Here is a 19,299-nt window from a genome sequence, read left to right on the forward strand (position 1 = left end):
ATGTTTTGACATTTCGACGTTTTTAACATTTCGCCGTTTTTAACATTTCGACGTTTTGACATTTCAACGTTTTTAACATTTCGACTTGTTAACATTTGGACGCTTTTATCATTTCGACGTCCTAACATTTCAACGTTTTTAACATTTCGACGTCTTGACATTTCGATGTTTGTAACATTTCAACGTTTTAACATTTCAACGTTTTAACATTTCGAAGTTTTGACATTTCGACGTTTTGACATTTCAACGTTTTAACATTTCGAAGTTTTGACATTTCGCCGTTTTAACATTTCAACGTTTTGACATTTCAACGTTTTTAACATTTCGACTTGTTGACATTTCAATGTTTTAACATTTCGACGTTTTAACATTTCGACGTTTTTAACATTTCGACTTGTTGACATTTCGATTTTAACATTTCGACATTTTGACATTTCGACGTTTTTAACATTTCGACGTTTTAACATATCGACGTTTTGACATTTCGCCGTTTTAACATTTCAACGTTTTTAACATTTCGACTTGTTGACATTTCGATGCTTTAACATATCGACGTTTTAACATTTCGACGTCTTAACATTTCGACGTTTTTATCATTTCGATGTTTTGACATATCGACGTTTTAACATATCGACGTTTTAACATATCGACGTTTTGACATTTCGCCGTTTTAACATTTCAACGTTTTTAACATTTCGATTCGATGTTTTAACATTTCAACGTTTTTAACATTTCGACTTGTTGACATTTCGATGTTTTAACATTTCGACGTTGTAACATTTTGACGTTTTTAACATTTCGACTTTTTGACATTTCGATGTTTTCATATTTCGACGTTTTGACATTTCGACGTTTTTAACATTTCGACGTTTTAACATTTCGACGTTTTAACATTCGACGTTTTAACATTTCGGCGTTTTAACATTTCGGCGTTTTAACATTTCGGCGTTTTAACATTTCGATGTTTTAACATTTCGACGTTTTGACATTTCGATGTTTTAACATTTCGATGTTTTTAAATTTCGATTTTAACTTTTCGACGTTTTAACATTTCGATGCTTTAACTTTCTCGATGTTTTGACATTTCGATGTTTTGACATTTCGATGTTTTGACATTTCGACGTTTTGACATATCGACGTTTAAACATATCGACGTTTTGACATTTCGACGCTTTTATCATTTCGACGTCCTAACATTTCAACGTTTTTAACATTTCGACGTCTTGACATTTCGACGTTTTGACATTTCAACGTTTAACATTTGGACGTTTTAACATTTCGACGTCTTGACATATCGACGTTTTGACATTTCAACGTTTAACATTTGGACGTTTTAACATTTCGACGTCTTGACATATCGACGTTTTAACATTTCAACGTTTTTAACATTTCAACGTTTTTATCATTTCGACGTTTTTAAATTTCGATGTTTTAACATTTCGATGCTTTAACTTTCTCGATGTTTTGACATTTCGATGTTTTGACATTTCGACGTTTTGACATTTCAACGTTTTTAACATTTCGATGCTTTAACTTTTCGATGTTTTGACATTTCGACGTTTTGACATTTCGACGCTTTAACTTTTTCGACGTTTTGACATTTCGACGTTGTAACATTTCGACGTCTTGACATATCGACGTTTTAACATTTCAAAGTTTTTAACATTTCAACTTGTTGACATTTCGATGTTTTAACATTTCGACGTCTTGACATATCGACGTTTTAACATTTCAAAGTTTTCAACATTTCGACGTTTTAACATTTCAACGTTTTTATCATTTCGACGTTTTTAAATTTCGATGTTTTAACATATCGACGTTTTAACATTTCAAAGTTTTTAACATATCGACGTTTTGACATTTCGACGTTTTAACATTTCGACGTTTTAACATTTCGATGTTTTCACATATCGACGTTTTAACATTTCGACTTTTTAACATTTCGACGTTTTGACATTTCGATTTTTTAACATTTCGACGTTTTGACATTTCGACGTTTTTAACATTTCGATTCTTTAACTTTCTCGATGTTTTGACATTTCGACGTTTTTAACATTTCGCCGTTTTTAACATTTCGACGTTTTGACATTTCAACGTTTTTAACATTTCGACTTGTTAACATTTCGACGCTTTTATCATTTCGACGTCCTAACATTTCAACGTTTTTAACATTTCGACGTCTTGACATTTCGACGTTTTGACATTTCAACGTTTAACATTTGGACGTTTTAACATTTCGACGTCTTGACATATCGACGTTTTAACATTTCGACGTTTTTAACATTTCGACGTTTTGACGTTCTAACATTTCGATGTTTGTAACATTTCAACGTTTTAACATTTCAACGTTTTAACATTTCGAAGTTTTGACATTTCGACGTTTTGACATTTCAACGTTTTAACATTTCGAAGTTTTGACATTTCGCCGTTTTAACATTTCAACGTTTTGACATTTCAACGTTTTAACATTTCGAAGTTTTGACATTTCAATGTTTTAACATTTCGACGTTTTAACATTTCGACGTTTTTAACATTTCGACTTGTTGACGTTTCGATGTTTAACATTTCGACATTTTGACATTTCGACGTTTTTAACATTTCGACGTTTTAACATATCGACGTTTTGACATTTCGATGTTTTAACATTTCGCCGTTTTAACATTTCAACGTTTTTAACATTTCGACTTGTTGACATTTCGATGCTTTAACATATCGACGTTTTAACATTTCGACGTCTTAACATTTCGACGTTTTTATCATTTCGATGCTTTAACATATCGATGTTTTCACATTTCGACGTTTTCACATTTCGACGTTTTAACATTTCAACGTTTTTATCATTTCGATGTTTTTACATTTCGATGTTTTAACATTTCGACGTTTTAACATATCGACGTTTTAACATATCGACGTTTTGACATTTCGCCGTTTTAACATTTCAACGTTTTTAACATTTCGATTCGATGTTTTAACATTTCAACGTTTTTAACATTTCGACTTGTTGACATTTCGATGTTTTAACATTTCGACGTTGTAACATTTTGACGTTTTTAACATTTCGACTTGTTGACATTTCGATGTTTTAACATTTCGACGTTTTGACATTTCGACGTTTTTAACATTTCGACTTTTTGACATTTCGATGTTTTCATATTTCGACGTTTTGACATTTCGACGTTTTTAACATTTCGACGTTTTAACATTTCGGCGTTTTAACATTTCGGCGTTTTAACATTTCGACGTTTTAACATTTCGATGTTTTAACATCGACGTTTTAACATATCGACGTTTTGACATTTCGACGTTTTGACATTTCGACGTTTTTAACATTTCGACTTTTTGACATTTCGATGTTTTCACATTTCGACGTTTTAACATTTCGATGTTTTCACATTTCGACGTTTTAACATTTCGACGTTTTTATCATTTCGATGCTTTACATTTCGAAGTTTTTAACATTTCGACGTTTTGACATTTCGACGTTTTAACATATCAACGTTTTTAACATTTCGACTTGTTGACATTTCGATGTTTTAACATTTCGACGTCTTGACATTTCGACGTTTTAACATATCAACGTTTTTAACATTTCGACTTGTTGACATTTCGATGTTTTAACATTTCGACGTCTTGACATTTCGACGTTTTTAACATTTCGACGTTTTGATATTTCGACGTTTTTAACATTTCGACGTTTTGACATTTCGACGTTTTAACATTTCGACGTTTTAACATTTCGACGTTTTGATATTTCGACGTGTTTAACATTTCGACGTTTTGACATTTCGACGTTTTGACATTTCGACGTTTTAACATTTCGATGTTTTGACATATCGACGTTTTTAACATTTCCACGTTTTGACATTTCAACGTGTTTAACATTTCGACGTTTTGACATTTCGACGTTGTAACATTTCGACGTCTTGACATATCGACGTTTTAACATTTCAACGTTTTTAACATTTCAACTTGTTGACATTTCGATGTGTTTAACATTTCGACGTTTTAACATTTCGACGTTTTTATCAATTTCGATGCTTTAACTTTCTCGATGTTTTGACATTTCGATGTTTTGACATTTCGACGTTTTGACATTACGACGTTTTTAACATTTCGATGCTTTAACTTTCTCGATGTTTTGACATTTCGACGTTTTGGCATTTCGATGTTTTAACATTTTCATGCTTTAACGTCTCGACGTTTTGATATTTCGACGTTTTTAACATTTCGACGTTTTGACGTTCTAACATTTCGACGTTTTTAACATTTCGATGCTTTAACTTTTTCGACGTTTTGACATTTCGACGTTGTAACATTTCAACGTTTTTAACATTTCAACTTGTTGAATTCGATGTTTTAACATTTCGACGACTTGACATATCGACGTTTTAACATTTCAACGTTTTTATCATTTCGATGCTTTAACTTTTTCGACATTTTGACATTTCGACGTTGTAACATTTCGACATCTTGACATATCGACGTTTTAACGTTCTAACATTTCGACGTTTTAACATTTCAACGTTTTTAACATTTCAACTTGTTGACATTTCGATGTTTTAACTTTTCGACGTTTTAACATTTCGATGCTTTAACTTTCTCGATGTTTTGACATTTCGATGTTTTGACATTTCGACGTTTTGACATTTCGACGTTTTTAACATTTCGATGTTTTGACATATCGACGTTTTAACATTTCGACGTTTTGACATTTCAACTTGTTGAAATTTCGATGTTTTAACATTTCGACGTTTTAACATTTCAACGTTTTTAACATTTCGACGTTTTAACATTTCGATGTTTTAACATTTCGATGTTTTAACATTTCGACTTGTTGACATTTCGATGTTTTAACATTTCGACTTGTTAACATTTCGACGTTTTAACATTTCAACGTTTTAACATTTCAACGTTTTTAACATACGTTTTGACATTTCGACGTAACATTTCGATGTTTTAACATTTCGTTTTAACATTTCGACTTGTTGACATTTCGATGTTTTGACATTTCGACGTTTTAACATTTCAACGTTTTTAACATTTCGATGCTTTAACTTTTTCGACATTTTGACATTTCGACGTTGTAACATTTCGACGTCTTGACATATCGACGTTTTGACATATCGACGTTTTTATCATTTCGATGCTTTAACATATCGATGCTTTAACATTTCGACGTTTTAACATTTCGACGTTTTTAACTTTCTCGACGTTTTGACATTTCGATGTTTTGACATTTCGACGTTTTGACATTTCGACGTTTTTAACATTTCAACGTTTTTAACATTTCGACTTGTTGACATTTCGATGTTTTAACATTTCGACGTTTTAACATTTCGACGTTTTAACATTTCGACGTTTTTAACATTTCGACGTTTTAACATTTCGATGTTTTAACATTTCGACTTGTTGACATTTCGATGTTTTAACATTTCGATGTTTTAACATTTCGACTTGTTGACATTTCGATGTTTTAACATTTCGACTTGTTAACATTTCGACGTTTTAACATTTCAACGTTTTTAACATACGTTTTGACATTTCGACGTAACATTTCGATGTTTTAACATTTCGTTTTAACATTTCGACTTGTTGACATTTCGATGTTTTGACATTTCGACGTTTTAACATTTCAACGTTTTTAACATTTCGATGCTTTAACTTTTTCGACATTTTGACATTTCGACGTTGTAACATTTCGACGTCTTGACATATCGACGTTTTGACATATCGACGTTTTTATCATTTCGATGCTTTAACATATCGATGCTTTAACATTTCGACGTTTTAACATTTCGACGTTTTTAACTTTCTCGACGTTTTGACATTTCGATGTTTTGACATTTCGACGTTTTGACATTTCGACGTTTTTAACATTTCGATGCTTTAACTTTCTCGATGTTTTGACATTTCGACGTTTTGACATATCGACGTTTTGACATTTCGACGTTTTGACGTTCTAACATTTCGACGTTTTTAACATTTCGATGTTTTTAACATTTCGACGTCTTGACATTTCGATGTTTTAACATTTCGACGTCTTATCATTTTGACGTCCTAACATTTCAACGTTTTTATCATTTCGACGTTTTTAAATTTCGATGTTTTAACATTTCGACGTTTTAACATTTCGACTTGTTGACATTTCGATATTTTAACATTTCGACTTAACATTTCGACGTTTTTAACATTTCGATGCTTTAACTTTCTCGATGTTTTGACATGTCGACGTTTTGACATTTCGACGTTTTAACATTTCAACGTTTTTAACATTTCGATGCTTTAACTTTTTCGACATTTTGACATTTCGACGTTGTAACATTTCGACGTCTTGACATATCGACGTTTTGACATATCGACGTTTTTATCATCTCGATGCTTTAACATATCGACGTTTTGACATTTCGACGTTTTAACATTTCGACGTTTTAACATTTCCTCGTTTTAACATTTCGATGTTTTGACATTTCGATGCTTTAACTTTTGCGATGTTTTAACATTTCGATGTTTTGACATTTCGACGTTTTTAACTTTCTCGATGTTTTGACATTTCGATGTTTTGACATTTCGACGTTTTTAACTTTCTCGATGTTTTGACATTTCGACGTTCTGACATTTCGACGTTTTAACATTTCGACGTTTTGACATTTCGATGTTTTAACATTTCGATGTTTTAACATTTCGACGTTAACATTTCGACGTTTTTATCATTTCGATGCTTTAACTTTCTCGATGTGTTGACATGTCGACGTTTTGACATTTCGACGTTTTAACATTTCGACGTTTTTAACATTTCGACGTTTTTAACATTTCGATGCTTTAACTTTTTCGACATTTTGACATTTCGACGTTGTAACATTTCGACATCTTGACATATCGACGTTTTGACATATCGACGTTTTGACGTTCTAACATTTCGACGTTTTAACATTTCGATGCTTTAACTTTCTCGATGTTTTGACATGTCGACGTTTTGACATTTCGACGTTTTAACATTTCGACGTTTTTAACTTTCTCGATGTTTTGACATTTCGATGTTTTGACATTTCGACGTTTTGACATTTCGACGTTTTTAACATTTCGACGTTTTTAACTTTCTCGATGTTTTGACATTTCGACGTTTTGACATTTCGACGTTTTGACATTTCGACGTTTTAACATTTCGATGTTTTGACATATCGACGTTTTTAACATTTCGATGTTTTAACATTTCGACGTTTTGACATTTCGACGTTTTTAACATTTCGATTCTTTAACTTTCTCGATGTTTTAACATTTCGACGTTTTGACATTTCGACGTTTTTAACATTTCGATTCTTTAACATTTCGACGTTTTGACATTTCGATTTGTTGACATTTCGATGTTTTTATCATTTCGGATGCTTTAACTTTCTCGATGTTTTGACATGTCGACGTTTTGACATTTCGCCGTTTTAACATTTCGAAGTTTTTAACATTTCGATGTTTAACATATCGACGTTTTAACATTTCGACGTTTTTATCATTTCGATGCTTTAAACATATCGACGTTTTAACATTTCGACGTTTTTATCATTTCAACGTTTTTATCATTTCGACGTTTTTAAATTTCGATGTTTTAACATTTCGACGTTTTGACATTTCGATGTTTTAACATTTCGACGTCTTATCATTTTGACGTCCTAACATTTCAACGTTTTTAACATTTCGACGTCTTGACATATCGACGTTTTAACATTTCAACGTTTTTAACATTTCAACGTTTTTATCATTTCGACGTTTTTAAATTTCGATGTTTTAACATTTCGACGTTTTGACATTTCGATGTTTTAACATTTCGATGTTTTTAAATTTCGACGTTTTGACATTTCGACGCTTTTATCACATTTCGACGTCCTAACATTTCAACGTTTTTAACATTTCGACGTCTTGACATTTCAACGTTTAACATTTGAACGTTTTTAACATTTCAACGTTTTTATCATTTCGACGTTTTTAAATTTCGATGTTTTAACATATTGACGTTTTAACATTTCAAAGTTTTTAACATTTCGACGTTTTAACATTTCGACGTTTTTATCATTTCGACGTTTTAACATTTCGACGTTTTAACATTTCGATGTTTTCACATATCGACGTTTTAACATTTCGACTTTTTAACATTTCGACGTTTTGACATTTCGATTTTTTAACATTTCGACGTTTTGACATTTCGACGTTTTTAACATTTCGATTCTTTAACTTTCTCGACGTTTTGACATTTCGACGTTTTTAACATTTCGACGTTTTGACATTTCGACGTTTTTAACATTTCGATTCTTTAACTTTCTCGATGTTTTGACATTTCGACGTTTTTAACATTTCGCCGTTTTTAACATTTCGACGTTTTGACATTTCAACGTTTTTAACATTTCGACTTGTTAACATTTGGACGCTTTTATCATTTCGACGTCCTAACATTTCAACGTTTTTAACATTTCGACGTCTTGACATTTCGATGTTTGTAACATTTCAACGTTTTAACATTTCAACGTTTTAACATTTCGAAGTTTTGACATTTCGACGTTTTGACATTTCAACGTTTTAACATTTCGAAGTTTTGACATTTCGCCGTTTTAACATTTCAACGTTTTGACATTTCAACGTTTTTAACATTTCGACTTGTTGACATTTCAATGTTTTAACATTTCGACGTTTTAACATTTCGACGTTTTTAACATTTCGACTTGTTGACATTTCGATTTTAACATTTCGACATTTTGACATTTCGACGTTTTTAACATTTCGACGTTTTAACATATCGACGTTTTGACATTTCGCCGTTTTAACATTTCAACGTTTTTAACATTTCGACTTGTTGACATTTCGATGCTTTAACATATCGACGTTTTAACATTTCGACGTCTTAACATTTCGACGTTTTTATCATTTCGATGTTTTGACATATCGACGTTTTAACATATCGACGTTTTAACATATCGACGTTTTGACATTTCGCCGTTTTAACATTTCAACGTTTTTAACATTTCGATTCGATGTTTTAACATTTCAACGTTTTTAACATTTCGACTTGTTGACATTTCGATGTTTTAACATTTCGACGTTGTAACATTTTGACGTTTTTAACATTTCGACTTTTTGACATTTCGATGTTTTCATATTTCGACGTTTTGACATTTCGACGTTTTTAACATTTCGACGTTTTAACATTTCGACGTTTTAACATTCGACGTTTTAACATTTCGGCGTTTTAACATTTCGGCGTTTTAACATTTCGGCGTTTTAACATTTCGATGTTTTAACATTTCGACGTTTTGACATTTCGATGTTTTAACATTTCGATGTTTTTAAATTTCGATTTTAACTTTTCGACGTTTTAACATTTCGATGCTTTAACTTTCTCGATGTTTTGACATTTCGATGTTTTGACATTTCGATGTTTTGACATTTCGACGTTTTGACATATCGACGTTTAAACATATCGACGTTTTGACATTTCGACGCTTTTATCATTTCGACGTCCTAACATTTCAACGTTTTTAACATTTCGACGTCTTGACATTTCGACGTTTTGACATTTCAACGTTTAACATTTGGACGTTTTAACATTTCGACGTCTTGACATATCGACGTTTTGACATTTCAACGTTTAACATTTGGACGTTTTAACATTTCGACGTCTTGACATATCGACGTTTTAACATTTCAACGTTTTTAACATTTCAACGTTTTTATCATTTCGACGTTTTTAAATTTCGATGTTTTAACATTTCGATGCTTTAACTTTCTCGATGTTTTGACATTTCGATGTTTTGACATTTCGACGTTTTGACATTTCAACGTTTTTAACATTTCGATGCTTTAACTTTTCGATGTTTTGACATTTCGACGTTTTGACATTTCGACGCTTTAACTTTTTCGACGTTTTGACATTTCGACGTTGTAACATTTCGACGTCTTGACATATCGACGTTTTAACATTTCAAAGTTTTTAACATTTCAACTTGTTGACATTTCGATGTTTTAACATTTCGACGTCTTGACATATCGACGTTTTAACATTTCAAAGTTTTCAACATTTCGACGTTTTAACATTTCGACGTTTTTATCATTTCGATGTTTTAACATTTCGACGTTTTAACATTTCGATGTTTTCACATATCGACGTTTTAACATTTCGACTTTTTAACATTTCGACGTTTTGACATTTCGATTTGTTGACATTTCGATGTTTTAACATTCGACGTTTTGACATTTCGCCGTTTTAACATTTCGAAGTTTTTAACATTTCGATGTTTAACATTTCGACGTTTTGACATTTCGATGTTTTAACATTTCGACGTTTTGACATTTCGACGTTTTTAACATTTCGATTCTTTAACTTTCTCGATGTTTTGACATTTCGACGTTTTTAACATCGACGTTTTTAACATTTCGACGTTTTGACATCGCCGTTTTAACATTTCAACGTTTTGACATTTCAACGTTTTTAACATTTCGAAGTTTTTAACATTTCGACGTTTTGACATTTCAACGTTTTTAACATTTCGACTTGTTAACATTTCGACGCTTTTATCATTTCGACGTCCTAACATTTCAACGTTTTTAACATTTCGACGTCTTGACATTTCGACGTTTTGACATTTCAACGTTTAACATATCGACGTTTTAACATTTCGATGTTTTACATTTGGACGTTTTAACATTTCGACGTCTTGACATATCGACGTTTTAACATTTCAACGTTTTTAACATTTCGATGTTTTAACATTTCGATATTTTTAAATTTCGATGTTTTAACTTTTCGACGTTTTAACATTTCGATGCTTTAACTTTCTCGATGTTTTGACATATCGACGTTTTGACATTTCGACGTTTTGACATTTCGACGTTTTGACATTTCGACGTTTTAACATTTCGATGTTTTGACATATCGACGTTTTAACATTTCGACGTTTTTAACATTTCGACGTTTTGACGTTCTAACATTTCGACGTTTTTAACATTTCGATGCTTTAAATTTTTTTCGACGTTTTAACATTTCAACGTTTTTAACATTTCGACTTGTTGACATTTCGATGTTTTGACATTTCGACGTTTTGACATTTCGACGTTTTTAACATTTCGACGTTTTTAACATTTCGATGTTTTGACATATCGACGTTTTAACATTTCGACGTTTTGACATTTCGACGTTTTGACATTTCGACGTTTTGACATTTCGACGTTTTAACATTTCGATGTTTTGACATTTCGACGTTTTTAACATTTCGACGTTTTGACGTTCTAACATTTCGACGTTTTTAACATTTCGATGCTTTAACTTTTTCGACGTTTTGACATTTCGACGTTTTGACATTTCGACGTTCTAACATTTCGACGTTTTTAACATTTCGATGCTTTAACATTTCGATGTTTTGACATATCGACGTTTTAACATTTCAAAGTTTTGACATCGCCGTTTTAACATTTCAACGTTTTTACATTTCAACGTTTTTAACATTTCGAAGTTTTTAACATTTCGACGTTTTGACATTTCGACGCTTTTATCATTTCGACGTCCTAACATTTCAACGTTTTTAACATTTCGACGTCTTGACATATCGACGTTTTAACATTTCAACGTTTTTAACATTTCAACGTTTTTATCATTTCGACGTTTTTAAATTTCGATGTTTTAACATTTCGACGTTTTGACATTTCGATGTTTTAACATTTCGATGTTTTGACATTTCAACGTTTTAACATTTCGATGCTTTAACATTTCGACGTTTTAACATTTCGATGTTTTGACATTTCGATGTTTTAACATTTCGATGTTTTGACATTTCAACGTTTTAACATTTCGATGCTTTAACATTTCGACGTTTTAACATTTCGATGCTTTAACTTTCTCGATGTTTTGACATTTCGACGTTTTTAACATTTCGACGTTTTGACATCGCCGTTTTAACATTTCAACGTTTTGACATCGCCGTTTTAACATTTCAACGTTTTTTCATTTCAACGTTTTTAACATTTCGACTTGTTAACATTTCGAAGTTTTTAACATTCGAGTTTTAACATTTCGACGCTTTTATCATTTCGACGTCCTAACATTTCAACGTTTTTAACATTTCGACGTCTTGACATATCGACGTTTTAACATTTCAACGTTTTAACATTTCGATGCTTTAACTTTCTCGATGTTTTGACATTTCGATGTTTTCACATTTCGACGTTTTGACATTTCGACGTTTTTAACATTTCGATGCTTTAACTTTCTCGATGTTTTGACATTTCGACGTTTTGACATATCGACGTTTTGACATTTCGACGTTTTGACATTTCGACGTTTTGACATTTCGACGTTTTGACATTTCGACGTTTTGACATTTCGACGTTTTAACATTTCGATGTTTTGACATTTCGATGCTTTAACTTTCTCGATGTTTTGACATTTCGATGTTTTGACATTCGACGTTTTGACATTTCGACGTTTTTAACATTTCGATGCTTTAACTTTCTCGACGTTTTGACATTTCGACGTTTTGACATATCGACGTTTTGACATTTCGACGTTTTGACATTTCGACGTTTTGACATTTCGACGTTTTAACATTTCGATGTTTTGACATTTCGATGCTTTAACTTTCTCGATGTTTTGACATTTCGATGTTTTGACATTTCGACGTTTTGACATTTCGACGTTTTTAACATTTCGATGCTTTAACTTTTTCGACGTTTTGACATTTCGACGTTGTAACATTTCGACGTCTTGACATATCGACGTTTTAACATTTCAAAGTTTTTAACATTTCAACTTGTTGACATTTCGATGTTTTAACATTTCGACGTCTTGACATATCGACGTTTTAACATTTCAAAGTTTTCAACATTTCGACGTTTTAACATTTCGACGTTTTTATCATTTCGATGCTTTAAACATATCGACGTTTTGACATTTCGACGTTTTAACATTTCGACGTTTTAACATTTCGATGTTTTCACATATCGACGTTTTAACATTTCGACTTTTTAACATTTCGACGTTTTGACATTTCGATTTGTTGACATTTCGATGTTTTAACATTCGACGTTTTGACATTTCGCCGTTTTAACATTTCGAAGTTTTTAACATTTCGACGTTTTTAACATTTCGACGTTTTGAACATTTCGCTTTAACTTTTTCGACGTTTTGACATTTCGACGTTTTAACATTTCAACGTTTTTAACATTTCGACGTTTTGACATATCGACGTTTTGACATATCGACGTTTTGACATATCGACGTTTTGACATATCGACGTTTTGACATATCGACGTTCTAACATTTCGACGTTTTTAACATTTCGACGTTTTGACATATCGACGTTTTAACATATCGACGTTTTGACATATCGACGTTTTGACATATCGACGTTTTAACATATCGACGTTTTGACATTTCGATGTTTTAACATTTCAACTTGTTGACATTTCGATGTTTTAACATTTCGACGTCTTGACATATCGATGTTTTAACATTTCAAAGTTTTGACATCGCCGTTTTAACATTTCAACGTTTTGACATCGCCGTTTTAACATTTCAACGTTTTGACATTTCAACGTTTTTAACATTTCGACTTGTTAACATTTCGACGTTTTTAACATTTCGAAGTTTTTAACATTTCGACGTTTTGACATTTCGACGCTTTTATCATTTCGACGTCCTAACATTTCAACGTTTTTAACATTTCAACGTTTTTATCATTTCGACGTTTTTAAATTTCGATGTTTTAACATTTCGACGTTTTGACATTTCGATGTTTTAACATTTCGATGTTTTTAAATTTCGATTTTAACTTTTCGACGTTTTAACATTTCGATGCTTTCACATATCGACGTTTTAACATTTCGACTTTTTAACATTTCGACGTTTTGACATTTCGATCGACGTTTTGACATTTCGACGTTTTTAACATTTCGATGCTTTAACTTTCTCGATGTTTTGACATTTCGACGTTTTGACATATCGACGTTTAAACATATCGACGTTTTGACATTTCGACGCTTTTATCATTTCGACGTCCTAACATTTCAACGTTTTTAACATTTCGACGTCTTGACATATCGACGTTTTGACATTTCAACGTTTAACATTTGGACGTTTTAACATTTCGACGTCTTGACATATCGACGTTTTAACATTTCAACGTTTTTAACATTTCAACGTTTTTATCATTTCGACGTTTTTAAATTTCGATGTTTTAACATTTCGATGCTTTAACTTTCTCGATGTTTTGACATTTCGACGCTTTAACTTTTTCGACGTTTTTACATTTCGACGTTGTAACATTTCGACGCTTTAACTTTTTCGACGTTTTGACATTACGACGTTGTAACATTTCGACGTCTTGACATATCGACGTTTTAACATTTCAAAGTTTTCAACATTTCGACGTTTTAACATTTCGACGTTTTTATCATTTCGATGCTTTAAACATATCGACGTTTTGACATTTCGACGTTTTAACATTTCGACGTTTTTATCATTTCGATGCTTTAAACATATCGACGTTTTGACATTTCGACGTTTTAACATTTCGACGTTGTAACATTTCGACGTCTTGACATATCGACGTTTTAACATTTCAAAGTTTTTAACATTTCAACTTGTTGACATTTCGATGTTTTAACATTTCGACGTCTTGACATATCGACGTTTTAACATTTCAAAGTTTTCAACATTTCGACGTTTTAACATTTCGACGTTTTTATCATTTCGATGCTTTAAACATATCGACGTTTTGACATTTCGACGTTTTAACATTTCGACGTTTTAACATTTCGATGTTTTCACATATCGACGTTTTAACATTTCGACTTTTTAACATTTCGACGTTTTGACATTTCGATTTGTTGACATTTCGATGTTTTAACATTCGACGTTTTGACATTTCGCCGTTTTAACATTTCGAAGTTTTTAACATTTCGATGTTTAACATTTCGACGTTTTGACATTTCGATGTTTTAACATTTCGACGTTTTGACATTTCGACGTTTTTAACATTTCGATTCTTTAACTTTCTCGATGTTTTGACATTTCGACGTTTTTAACATCGACGTTTTTAACATTTCGACGTTTTGACATCGCCGTTTTAACATTTCAACGTTTTGACATTTCAACGTTTTTAACATTTCGAAGTTTTTAACATTTCGACGTTTTGACATTTCAACGTTTTTAACATTTCGACTTGTTAACATTTCGACGCTTTTATCATTTCGACGTCCTAACATTTCAACGTTTTTAACATTTCGACGTCTTGACATTTCGACATTTTGACATTTCAACGTTTAACATATCGACGTTTTAACATTTCAACGTTCAACGTTTTTATCATTTCGACGTTTTTAAATTTCGATGTTTTAACATTTCGATGTTTTTAAATTTCGATGTTTTAACTTTTCGACGTTTTAACATTTCGATGCTTTAACTTTCTCGACGTTTTGACATATCGACGTTTTGACATTTCGACGTTTTGACATTTCGACGTTTTGACATTTCGACGTTTTAACATTTCGATGTTTTACATTTGGACGTTTTAACATTTCGACGTCTTGACATATCGACGTTTTAACATTTCAACGTTTTTAACATTTCAACGTTTTTATCATTTCGACGTTTTTAAATTTCGATGTTTTAACATTTCGATGTTTTTAAATTTCGATGTTTTAACTTTTCGACGTTTTAACATTTCGATGCTTTAACTTTCTCGACGTTTTGACATATCGACGTTTTGACATTTCGACGTTTTGACATTTCGACGTTTTGACATTTCGACGTTTTAACATTTCGATGTTTTGACATATCGACGTTTTAACATTTCGACGTTTTTAACATTTCGACGTTTTGACGTTCTAACATTTCGACGTTTTTAACATTTCGATGCTTTAAATTTTTTTCGACGTTTTAACATTTCAACGTTTTTAACATTTCAACTTGTTGACATTTCGATGTTTTGACATTTCGACGTTTTGACATTTCGACGTTTTTAACATTTCGATGTTTTGACATATCGACGTTTTAACATTTCGACGTTTTTAACATTTCGACGTTTTGACGTTCTAACATTTCGATGTTTTGACATATCGACGTTTTAACATTTCGACGTTTTTAACATTTCGCTTTAACTTTTTCGACGTTTTGACATTTCGACGTTGTAACATTTCTTGTTGAAATTTCGATGTTTTAACATTTCGACGTTTTGACATTTCGACGTTTTGACATTTCGACGTTTTAACATTTCGACGTTTTTACATTTCGACGTTTTGACATTTCGACGTTTTAACATTTCGATGTTTTGACATTTCGACGTTTTGACATTTCGACGTTTTGACATATCGACGTTTAAACATATCGACGTTTTGACATTTCGACGCTTTTATCATTTCGACGTCCTAACATTTCAACGTTTTTAACATTTCGACGTCTTGACATTTCGACGTTTTGACATTTCAACGTTTAACATTTGGACGTTTTAACATTTCGACGTCTTGACATATCGACGTTTTAACATTTCAACGTTTTTAACATTTCAACGTTTTTATCATTTCGACGTTTTTAAATTTCGATGTTTTAACATTTCGATGCTTTAACTTTCTCGATGTTTTGACATTTCGACGTTGTAACATTTCGACGTCTTGACATATCGACGTTTTAACATTTCAAAGTTTTTAACATTTCAACTTGTTGACATTTCGATGTTTTAACATTTCGATGTTTTGACATTTCAACGTTTTAACATTTCGATGCTTTAACATTTCGACGTTTTAACATTTCGATGCTTTAACTTTCTCGATGTTTTGACATTTCGACGTTTTTAACATTTCGACGTTTTGACATCGCCGTTTTAACATTTCAACGTTTTGACATCGCCGTTTTAACATTTCAACGTTTTTTCATTTCAACGTTTTTAACATTTCGACTTGTTAACATTTCGAAGTTTTTAACATTCGAGTTTTGACATTTCGACGCTTTTATCATTTCGACGTCCTAACATTTCAACGTTTTTAACATTTCGACGTCTTGACATATCGACGTTTTAACATTTCAACGTTTTTAACATTTCAACGTTTTAACATTTCGATGCTTTAACTTTCTCGATGTTTTGACATTTCGATGTTTTGACATTTCGACGTTTTGACATTTCGACGTTTTTAACATTTCGATGCTTTAACTTTCTCGATGTTTTGACATTTCGACGTTTTGACATATCGACGTTTTGACATTTCGACGTTTTGACATTTCGACGTTTTGACATTTCGACGTTTTGACATTTCGACGTTTTGACATTTCGACGTTTTAACATTTCGATGTTTTGACATTTCGATGCTTTAACTTTCTCGATGTTTTGACATTTCGATGTTTTGACATTTCGACGTTTTGACATTTCGACGTTTTTAACATTTCGATGCTTTAACTTTCTCGATGTTTTGACATTTCGACGTTTTGACATATCGACGTTTTGACATTTCGACGTTTTGACATTTCGACGTTTTGACATTTCGACGTTTTGACATTTCGACGTTTTGACATTTCGACGTTTTAACATTTCGACGTTTTGACATTTCGACGTTTTAACATTTCGATGTTTTGACATATCGACGTTTTAACATTTCGACGTTTTTAACATTTCGACGTTTTGACGTTCTACATTTCGACGTTTTTAACATTTCGCTTTAACTTTTTCGACGTTTTGACATTTCGACGTTTTAACATTTCAACGTTTTTAACATTTCGACGTTTTAACATTTCGACGTTTTGACATTTCGACGTTTTGACATTTCGACGTTTTTAACATTTCGACGTTTTTAACATTTCGCTTTAACTTTTTCGACGTTTTGACATTTCGACGTTGTAACATTTCAACTTGTTGAAATTTTGATGTTTTAACATTTCGACGTTTTGACATTTCGACGTTTTAACATTTTAACGTTTTTAACATTTCGACTTGTTGACATATCGACGTTTTGACATTTCGACGTTTTGACATTTCGACGTTTTGACATTTCGACGTTGTAACATTTCAACTTGTTGAAATTTCGATGTTTTAACATTTCGACGTTTTGACATTTCGACGTTCTAACATTTCGACGTTTTTAACATTTCGATGCTTTAACATTTCGATGTTTTGACATATCAACGTTTTGACATATCGACGTTTTAACATATCGACGTTTTGACATATCGACGTTTTAACATATCGACGTTTTGACATTTCGATGTTTTAACATTTCAACTTGTTGACATTTCGATGTTTTAACATTTCGACGTCTTGACATATCGATGTTTTAACATTTCAAAGTTTTGACATCGCCGTTTTAACATTTCAACGTTTTGACATCGCCGTTTTAACATTTCAACGTTTTGACATTTCAACGTTTTTAACATTTCGACTTGTTAACATTTCGACGTTTTTAACATTTCGAAGTTTTTAACATTTCGACGTTTTGACATTTCGACGCTTTTATCATTTCGACGTCCTAACATTTCAACGTTTTTAACATTTCGACGTCTTGACATATCGACGTTTTAACATTTCAACGTTTTTAACATTTCAACGTTTTTATCATTTCGACGTTTTTAAATTTCGATGTTTTAACATTTCGACGTTTTGACATTTCGATGTTTTAACATTTCGATGTTTTTAAATTTCGATTTTAACATTTCAACGTTTTTAACATTTCAACGTTTTTATCATTTCGACGTTTTTAAATTTCGATGTTTTGACATTTCGATGTTTTGACATTTCGACGTTTTGACATTTCGACGTTTTGACATTTCGACGTTTTTAACATTTCGATGCTTTAACTTTCTCGATGTTTTGACATTTCGACGTTTTGACATATCGACGTTTTGACATTTCGACGCTTTTATCATTTCGACGTCCTAACATTTCAACGTTTTTAACATTTCGACGTCTTGACATTTCGACGTTTTGACATTTCAACGTTTAACATTTCAACGTTTTTAACATTTCAACGTTTTTATCATTTCGACGTTTTTAAATTTCGATGTTTTAACATTTCGATGCTTTAACTTTCTCGATGTTTTGACATTTCGATGTTTTGACATTTCGACGTTTTGACATTTCGACGTTTTTAACATTTCGATGCTTTAACTTTTCGATGTTTTGACATTTCGATGTTTTAACATTTCGACGTTTTTAACATTTCGACGTTTTGACATTTCGATGCTTTAACTTTTTCGACGTTTTGACATTTCGACGTTTTGACATTTCGACGTCTTGACATATCGACGTTTTAACATTTCAAAGTTTTTAACATTTCAACTTGTTG

The sequence above is a fragment of the Leuresthes tenuis genome, unplaced genomic scaffold (assembly GCF_036924035.1).
Source record: "Leuresthes tenuis unplaced genomic scaffold, fLeuTen1.0.hap1 SCAF_5, whole genome shotgun sequence".
NCBI lineage: Eukaryota > Metazoa > Chordata > Actinopteri > Atheriniformes > Atherinopsidae > Leuresthes > Leuresthes tenuis.